Source organism: Megascapheus bottae, chromosome 34 (assembly GCF_031878675.1).
Source record: "Megascapheus bottae isolate mThoBot1 chromosome 34, mThoBot2.hap1, whole genome shotgun sequence".
Lineage (NCBI taxonomy): Eukaryota > Metazoa > Chordata > Mammalia > Rodentia > Geomyidae > Megascapheus > Megascapheus bottae.
In genome coordinates, this window is record NC_143542.1 from 4,552,307 (window position 1) to 4,562,575 (window position 10,269).

A 10,269-nucleotide genomic window follows, 5' to 3' on the forward strand; every position below is an offset into this window, starting at 1 on the left:
ATTTATTTATTTATTTATTTATTTATGTCCGTTTTGGGGTTTGAATTCTGGTCCTGAGCACTGTCCCTGAGTCACTTGAGCCACATTGCCACTTCTGGCTTGTCAGTGAGGTAAGAGTCTTCGGGGCTTTCCTGCCTGGGCTTGGCTTTGAACTATGATCCTCAGGTCTCAGCTGCTGACTTGCTGGGATAACTCGGGTGAGCCTCTGACACCCAGCTCCAATCACCTTTTCAAAAGAACCCAACCCCTCTCCACTGCGCTGGCTGGGTTGGGCTGGGTCGGGCGGGAAGTCTTAAGCCTGCTATGGCCCTTGCTGACTGGATGTACACTGAGTCATTGCTAAGTAGCTAGATGGAAACCATGTCTTTAGTTTTGTGTGTTTCCATGGTTAGATGTCTGTCTCCAGCTATGAAAATGACTGTGTCATACGGGAAGCTGTCAGGCTGGGAGGAGTGGGGAGGGCACTGTGTCTCCAGGCTGGGGCTGGGAGAACCCAGAAGACGGAGGACTGGGGTGGGGAGGGCTGACGAGCGCTGGGGTGAACTCACTGACAGAGCCCCATCCAAGTGCATAAGGAACCCGGGACAGCTCCCCAGAAAACAAGTCCCAGAGACGCACCTCAGACACCCTGTATTGCTCGCACTTCCCTCTTCCACACCCCAAACTAGAGAGCCTGAGTGCCCCCTTCTGTAAAGGCGGTGAATGGAGAGATTCATGTGCATCAGCAAAGCAGTCCTGTGAGCCAAACAGAACCCTTACATGACATTTCCCTTTTTATTTTGTCAGTCCTGGGGCTTGGACTCAAGGCCTGGCACTGCCCCTGAGCTTTTTCACTCAAGGTGCTTTACAATTTATGCCACAGCTCCACTTCCAGTTTTCTGGTGGTTCACTGGAGATAAGTCTGGGCCTGGGCACTGTTCCTGAGCTTTTTCGCTCCCGAGGCAGGTACTTTACCACTTTGAGCTCCAGTACCACTTCCAGCTTTTTGGTGGTTAATTGGAGATAAGACTGTCACAGACTTTCCTGTCCAGGTGGCCTTGAACTGTGATCCTCACATCTCAGCCTCCTGAGTAGCTGGGATGACAGGTGAGAGCCGTGGGCACAGGGGCGCAGGGACCCTCCTGCTGCAGTTGTCGGGGTGTGGGTCCTGCCGGCTGGGGACCTGGCTGGCTCTGAGCCTGTGTGGTAGGGGTTTGGGAGGGGCTGGACCTTTGTCCTGGGCAGGGACCGGCCCGTGGCCTTTCCTCACCTTTGACTCTGGCCAGAGCTGGATAGCAGACCATAAAGTCTGAGGTGTGAGCTGGTACCCCACCTGACAGGAAAAGCGGGCACTCCACCAGACAGGAAAGCAATGGAAATTTTACAGAGGTTACTTGGAGGTGGGCAGTGGACCAGAAAAAAGGGGGTTCCCTGGAGAGATGGGTTCTCCTTGCTCCTCTCCCTGGCTTGCTGCCTGTGCCCCCCCCCACCTTGAGGTCTTGACACCCCTCCTTCCAGAGTTCCTTTTCCCTGGCTTTTCAGGCCCCACCCACCACGAGCTGTCTACTGGTCCCTCCCTCTCACCTTGCCCCACCCACTCAGGACCTGACTGCCAATGACCCACGGCTGGCTGGGATAAGAGCGGGGAGGAGGGTGGACCAGCGCCCTTTGGCCAACCATCTGTGGTCCTGGTCACTGTGCCCTCACATCAGGCCACCCCCCACCCTGCTCTTCCCCAAAGCAAAGGTCTCCAGGGTCCTTTATATAGCAGCGTGCTTCTCCGGGAGGCCCTGAGTCTGTGCGCCCTTCTGGGAGAGGGCAGACCCTCCAGCCAGGGCCCCCTCCCCGGGAGATGCTGGTGATTAGCTTTCTGCTGCTGGCCGGCCAGCTCGTGGCAGCGACGACACAGGGTAAGCCAGCCCCAGCCTGCTGGGACAGCCTCCCCATCTTTCTTTCTTGTTGTTCTATGTTGATTGCGGCAGGGTCTTGCTAGGTAGCTCAGGCTGGTCTAGAACTTGTGACACCTGCTCCTGCCATAGCCTCCTGAGTACCACGATGTGTGGGCCACCAGGTGTGGGCCACCATGCCCAGCCTTCCAGTTAGGAAGGGCCGAGCGACTAGGTGGGGAGATGCAGGCTCTGAGGGGCCTTGGGAAGCTTTATCATCTCATATCTGGGATGTGGCTGGGTATCAGCTGATGTGTGTGGGGGTCTGTGCGTGCCCCAGCACTGGGGCTTGAACTCAGGGCCTCTGCTCTTGCTTGGTTTTTTTCACTAAGCTGGTGCTCTATTACTTGAGTCATACCTCTATTTCCAGCTTTTTGCTGGCTGCTTGGAGACGAAGTTCTCAAGGCCTTTCTTGCTTGGGTGGATTCTGAGCCACCGTCCTTGGCATTCTGAGTCTCTCGGGTTAGAGGCATGAGCAGCAGTACTCAGCTCTCATACAGATTCAGAATCAGATTCTCCTGACTCAGAGGAGAGCCGTGGAAGAGCTGGTGTGGATGTGTGTGTGTGGGGTCTGAGGAGGAGGAGGGAGACTGAGTTGAAGGCCAGGGGTATGAGGAGGACAGACAGGAACAGAGCTGCTGGGGTGAGGGACTTGGGGAGACAGTTCTCACATAACCCCACAGGAAGCTTCTTGGCCTCAGGCAGGAGCTCAGAGGGTCACCCAGCTCTTGACCCCCATGCCTCCTCTCCCCAGGCAGACACCCTGAATGGAGCTAGGGAGATTTGGGAGGGCATTATCTGATATCGATGTCAGATCCATTCACAGTGTGATAAGAGTGATAAAGGGGTTCCATCTTTAGGAGGGGTCCTCTTGTCCCTGATTCCCAGACCTGGGGGTCTCAGGAGAGCAGGGACCACCCTCTGGGTTATCTGAGAAGGATGACGGTGACAATGATGATGGTGACGATGACGAAGATGGGCCAGTCATCAACATGGACTCTGTGACTGGGTAGGGTGGCTCATGCTTAGAATCCTAGCTACTCAGGAGGCTGAGATTTGAACCCAGCCTGAACAGGAAAGTCTGTGAGACTCTGATTTCCAATGAGCCAGCAAAACGTCGGAGCAGAGATGTGGCTTATGTGGTAAAGCACATTGAGTGGAAAAGCTAAAAGTGAGGGTGAGCGGCCCTGAGTTCAAGCCCTAGGACAGGCACGCACACAGGCACACCACACACACACACACACACACACACACACACACACACGCATGCACACACACATACAGAAATCCAACCAGAAGCAAATACAAGATGCCCTGACTGCATCCTTCCTTCAGCTTCCCAGAAACCAGGGAGAAGCACAAACATGGGGTGAAGGAGCCCAGCCAGGGCCAAGGCCGGTGACAGGGGAGCAAGACGGGCTGAGGAGCAGTCTCTGGGGAGCATTTCGGAGACCAGACGGGGGACCACCCAGTCTGACTGGATGTCTTTCCTGGGGTTGTGACCTCCTTGTTGTTGACATCAACTGACAATGAGGACTGAGAGATTTGGACAAGTTATGAGAAGGGAGAAGGAAGGGAGACCCACCTGAGATGGCAGAGCAAACACATCCCGGGGTGTGCAGGGGACCCAGGAATGAGAAGGCTCCGGAAGGTGAGGGGACAGATGGACGGGGCAGGGCCTAAGTTTGAAGAACAGAAAAATGAAGCCCGACTGTTTCGTTGTGTGTGCCAGTCCCGGGGTTTACCCTCGGAGCCCGGGTGCTGTACCTGAACTTATTTTTAGCTCAAGACTGGTGCTCTACTGCGTGAGCCACACAGCTACCTGTGGCTTGTTTTGGTGGTTCATTGGCGATGAAAGGCTCGTGGACTTTCTTGCTGGGCTGGCTTCCAACGAGGTCCTCAGATTTCAGCTAAGAGGGCAGGTGAGCAAATCCCATCCTGGGAGCGGGGGCCCTGCAGGAAGCTCTAGACCTGCACAGAGCTCAAGATGCCTGGGGCAGAGGGGACTGGGAGCACGGTGGGCGGTGGGGGCTTCACTCAGAGTGGATCCCAAGGTCACTGGTGGTCCAAGAGGGGCTATGAACCTGGGCGGGGGGGGGGGGGAAGAGGGTTAGAGGCACCTTTCTGGTAGAAGGCAAGCATTTCCAATGGGCCTTGTTGAGTTAGAGGGTGATGATGGGGTTTCCTGTAGAGCTCTACTGGAGGCCTGAAACTCAAGAAGGGGCCCGGTCTAGATCATTCCACTCAACGACCAGAAAATGCTAGAAATCCACACAAGAAGGCTGAAGCTTGAGTCCTGTCTTGTGGATGCAAAGAAAGGGAGGATTAGACAGTGTGTGTGTGTGTGTGTGTGTGTGTGTGTGTACAGATTTGTCACAATAGACAAAGGGACAAGCTTTCTCACCAATGTCAGCTGAGAGGAGGGTAAAGGAAGTTCTGTTTTACGCAGAGTTGTAAACTTGCTTAGCAAACACTCGATAGAGCGACAGCTGTGCAGAAGGCAGGATAAATAAAATACTTATAAATGATTTAACAAGATCGGAAAGGTGTGACTCAGCCTGGGGAAGGGAGGGTCGGACAAGGCTTTGGAGGCTTCTCTGCCCCCCCCCCCCCAGACCCCAAGGCCTGGAGAGAGGTGGCAGGCCCGGTGGTAAGGAGAGATAAGTAATGATTCTCAGTCATGGGACAAGTCGGGTATGAACTCGAGAAGAATTGGAATTCTTTTAATTTATTTTTACTTTTTGCCAGTCCTGGGGTTTGAATTCAAGGCCAACACTCTGTCACTTGAGCTACAGCACCACTTTCAGCTTTTTCTACGTATGTGGTACCAAGTACTCCAACACAGGGTTTTATGCATACTAAGCAAGCACACTATCACTAGGCCACATTCCTGAGCCACCACATTTGCTTTATTCTTTTTCATTTTTCTCAGTCATGGGGCTTGAACTCTGGGCCTGGGCACTGCCCCCGAGCTCTTCAGCTCAAGGCTACTGCCCTATCCCTTGAGCCACAGTGCCACTTCTGGTTTCCTGGTGGTTAATTGAAGATAAGAGTCTCATGGACTTTAGTGCCCAGGCTGGCTTTGAATGGTGATCCTCAGATCTCAGCCTCCTGAGTAGCTGGGATTACAGGCGTGAGCCACCACACCCGGCTTTTTATTTTTCTTATTAATTTCTTATAACTAAAATCTCAGATCATCTCAATTTGATAACTCAATCAACAAAAATGTATTCTCCTAAATTAGGGACATCAGAATATGGAAATCAAGGCATCATTTGCGGGGCACCCCTTCCCCAAAGACTCAAGGGTACAGGGACAGTTTCTTGCCTTTTGCAGCTTGTAGTAGCACCTTGCAGCCCTTGCTTGGCTCATGGCAGCACCAAGCCACTATCTGCCTCAGTTTACTCTATGTGTGTGTGTGTGTGTGTGTGTATGTGTGTATGTATGTGTAACCTCACCCATGTACGTGGGCTACGCAAGCAGGTACTCTGGAAAGGCAAATAAAAAGTTTATAGCGGATTTCATGGGATGGAAATGGAATTCATTTACAAGGACATCAGTATTTGGATTTAGGGCCCACCCAAAATCTGATCATGAATTACACCTGCAAAACTCTTATAGGCAATTCAAGGTTCCTGCGCTCTGGCAGTCATTCCAGGACTCAGACAGGCCGGGCGGGGAATGGGGGGGGGGCTGCACGGTGCTTCAAGCCATGTCTTGGAAACAGTCAGAGGCTCCAGCTTTCAAGGACATGGGCAAGGTGGCTCTGCATCATCTTAAAGGGCAGAGGGAAGGGAGAGAGCTAGGGTGGCCTTGCGTCCCTCACTCTGCCTGGCACAAATGACACAGGAGGCAGAACCCAACCAATAAATTCACGTGTGCCAAGGTGGACTGGAACACCCAAGAATGTTCTTTTTATTTTTCTTTTTGCCAGTCCTGGGGTTTGAACTCAGGGCCTGGGCACTGTCCCTGAACTTCTTTTCCTCAGGGTTGTCACTCTACCACTTGAGCCACAGTGCCCCTTCCAGCTTTTTTTTCTGTTTATGTGGTGCTGAGGAATCGAACCCAGGGCTTCATGCATGTCAGGCGAGCACTCGAGGAGGCCACCTTCCCAGCGCCACACAAGAATATTCCAAGCCAGGTGTGGTGTGGTTCATGTTTGTCTTCCCAGCTACTCAAGAAGCTGAGATCTAAGGATTGAGGTTCAAAGCCAGCCTCAGCAGGAAAGTCCAAGAGACTCTTATCGCTAGTGAACCACCACCAAAAAAAAAAAAGTCTGGCCCAAGTGGTGGAGTGCCCACCTCGAGCAAAAGTGTAGATCAGGCTCTGAGTTCAAGCCCCAGGACTGACACTTACAAAAGGCAGTTTTTTAAAATTAAATGTCTCCCTTGGGGCAGCTGAACCTTATATATCTCCGCAACGGGGAGGAGGGGGGGCGGATCCTGACCCTCAGGAAGCCATGAGAAAGTGTCCTGGGCTGGGCAGAGATGGCTGCCACAGGGGCAGCAGGTCATGTTCAGTGTTGGTCCGTTGGCGTGATGGCCATAAAGTGCCTTTATATTCCATTTTATTGCTTGATTGGTCACCGCAAATGTGGCACTGCTACAATGTAAAAAGTCCAGTAAATTTTATGAGTAAAGAAACTCCTTAAAAAAAAAAAAAAAAGAACAAGAGGGAAACGGGATTAATTTAGTTATTACTTCCTCCTGCAGCTGCAGGGGGGTTGCAGGGGGGTGCCAGGCAGAGGTGGCTGGTGAGAGGGACAGGGTAGGGCCCCTGACCGAGATGGGGGCCCAGGTCCCTCGGCTGCTCTCTACCTTATGTGAATCAGAACACGCTCTCTCCTGTCTATCTTTCCCTTCTGTCCCTCAGTCCCTTTATCTCTTCGGTCTCTTTCCCCATTTCATGTCTTTTTTCTTTCCTCTCTCTCTCTCCCTCTTTTTTTTTTTTTTTTTTGTTGTTGTTGTGAGGCTTGAACTTTGGGCCTGGGCGTTGTCCTTGAGCTCTTCAGCTTAAGGCTACTACCCTACCTCTTGAGCAACAGCACCACTTCCAGTTTTCTGGTGGTTCATTGGAGATAAGAGTCTTTTGGACTTTCGTGCTCTGGATGGCTTTGAACCTGGATCCTCAGATCTCAGCCTCCTGAGTAGCTAGTGTCACAGGCATGAGCCACAGCTACCAGCCTGTCGCTCTTTCTTCTGTTCTCTTCCTGTTTCTGTCTCTCCTGTCCATCTGTCTGTATTTGTCACTTCCTCTGTCTACCTCTCTCTCTCTCTTTCTCTATCTTCTATCTGTTTCTCTCCGTCTCTCTCTTCTGTCCATCTGTCTGTATCTCTCTCTCCCTCTGTTTCTTCCTCTGTCTCTCTCTCTCTCTCTCCTTTTCTTTTTTCTCCCCCTGCCTTTCTTCTATAGTCAGCACGCAGCTCAGGGAGAAACAATTTGGATCAAATCCAACATATGATTTCTAAACAAAGAAGCGGACGCTGGCTGGGGTGAATCTTAGTGGTAATCGCCCTAGCAAGAAGCAACACAGGCCGGGTGCCGTAGCACCTTCATGTATTCATGTGAAGAGTGTGAGAGGCTGAGACAGGAGGCGGGAGGATCTAAGATGTGAAGATGGGAAGGAGCTGAGCACTAACAACTCCCACCTACCATCCTAGCTACTCAGGAGGCTGAGATCCAGAGGATTGGGTTTCGAGTCTAGGCTAGACTTCATCGCCGGTTAATCCACAAAAAAGCTGGGCTAGATGCACAGCTCAAGAGGCAGAGTTGAGCGAGGCAAGCAAGTGTGGGGCCCTAGATTAAAGGCCCCTAGTGGGGAGAAAAAAAAGGCGGGGGGGGGGAATTTGTCAGATTGAGTACAAATCAGAGGATATGAAGTGGTAGTGTGAGATATAAATCACAGAATGTGAGCTGCGTTTCCGGAACCCTGGAATGCACCCATCGTGAGAAATCACACCGGAGCACTCGAGGCAGTGAACAGATACTTGTACTAGGGGAAAGGGCCTGGGCGGACCCAGGTGGAGCCTGAGTCCATAGCGTTCCATAAAACCTCACAGGTTTATAGGCAGTGTGGCACACCCCTGCAATCTCAGCCACTCAGGAAGCTGAGATCTGAGGGTCATGGTTCAAAGCCAGAATGGGCAGGAAAGTCCTCGAGACCCTTCTCTCTAATGAACCAACAAAGCCTGGAAGTAGAGCTGTGACTCAAGTGGTAGAGTGCCAGCCTTGAGCCAGGAAGATCAGAGACAAAGCCCAGGTCCTGAATTCAAGCAGAACCCAGGCCGTGAGTTCAAGCCCCAAGACCAGCTTGCACACACCCGCATGCATACACATAGGCAGGCGTGCGCACATGCGCGCACACACACACACACACACACACACACACAGATTTGTCAAAACCCATAGCCACACTACAAATAGTTCAAGTCACAACTTACAATCTAGTGCCAGGAAGTGATCGAGTAACAGCAAAACTACTAGATAAAATGTTATCTATTTGTTTATTGCTAGTACTGAGGTGCAGGGCCTCCTGAGCTTTTCCACTCAAGGCTAGCACTCCACCACTTGGGCCACGGCTCCACTTCTGGTGTTTGCTGGCTAATTGAAGATAACTTTCCTGCCTTGGCTGGTTTGAAGTCACAATCCTCAGATCTCAGCCTCTAAGAATTATAGTCATGCGCAGACAGTGTCTGGCTCAAAGTGTTATTAAGTTCCACAAACCGTGTATGATCCTATTGAAAATCTACTGGATAACCTAGATATTGGAAGGAAAGAGTATAATTCCAGGCCGGGAGCATGGCCTGCTGGTAGAGTGCTTGCCTAGCATGCATGAAGACCCGGGTTCGATTCCTCAGTACCACATACATAGAAAAAAAATCAGGAATGGTGCTGTGGCTCAAGTGGCAGAGCTCTAGCCTTGAGAAAGCCCAAGGACAGAGCTTAGATGCTGAGTTCATGCCCCAGGACTGGCGAAAAAGAAAAAGTGTAATTCCACTTTCCTTGCTTACCGAGCTGTCTCCCAGCCCACCTCCAAATACGTGGGCAATTCCATGAGAAAATGATCAACCGTACCATCTGATTTTTCTCCCAGCAGAGGCAGCCACTACCAGATCAACTGATACCAGTGAAATAACAAAATCTCCACACAATATAAGCCACTCCACTCAGTCAGCAAGGCTGGTGTCCGCCTCAGCCGAAACCTCGTCCCTTAGAACAAAAACAGCATCCTCAGGCCAGGGACCACAGGAAGGAGGTTCAAGTTCTGGGCCCACACAGACAAGCAGCACTTCCCAGCCTTCAGACAGCCGAGGATGGACCTCCGACGTTGGGTCTCCCCATACCTCCAGGAACACAGACTCCTCGGGTGGAACCTCAGGTAGCACAGATTCAAGGACTACAGCTGGGGAAGCCACCACGCCCCCGAGCAGCGCGTGGGCCTCTCCTCCGACTGTTACAGCCCACGGCTCCCCAAGTGCGGCACTCTACACAGAAACTACAAGCGACCCACTTACGAGGTCTCACCACACAGGACTGTCCACAACAGCGACACACCCCCTGAGCAGCGCACGGGGGACATCAGAGAGCCTGGCTGCCACGTCCATAAGCAGCTCAGGCCAGCCGGCTTCCTCAGAGACACCTGTGTCCACGACACCACAGGTCCCCCCAACTACAGTCCAGCCTGAAGGGTCCACGACTAATCTGAGACAGCCAAGTTCAGCCCGCACCAGTCAGGCGACCGAAAGCCTCCCCAGCACCACAGGGGAAGGAAGTTCCCAAACGAACACCGACTCAGAAAATCCAGCACAAACTTCGGGACCCAATGGGAGCCCCCAAACCACCTCCATACAGGGAGGGTGGACACCCAGTCCACACAGTTCACAGCCACTGGGTACAACCATGCCCTCTACTGTGTTCCAAGACATTACCTCAGCTGTGCTGTCCACAGACTCTCCTAGTAGTTCACCTTCTCAAGAAACAACAGGATTCTCTGACAGCTCCTCAGGCACAGCCTTCACTGAGGCAACAACAAGAATGTCCACGGTCTCGGGAGTGGAGCACGAAAGCTCCAAAACCACTGGCCGGGACCACATCTCCTCCTCATCTCTCCCAGCCAGCTCGCCTTCCCCACACACCTACCCATCCACGGAGGAGGGACTGACGGCCACGACAGGAGGGCTCAGTTCAACGTCCAGAGGCCATCCACAGGACAGCGCCCCAACCACGGCCTCATCAGAAGCCAGGTCAGAGATCCCCCAGAGCGCAGCTACAGACAACTCCAGAGGCTCACCAGTCACCACCGCCTACGAAGAATCAACCCCCTCCCCAGGCAGCCCAGGAGCAG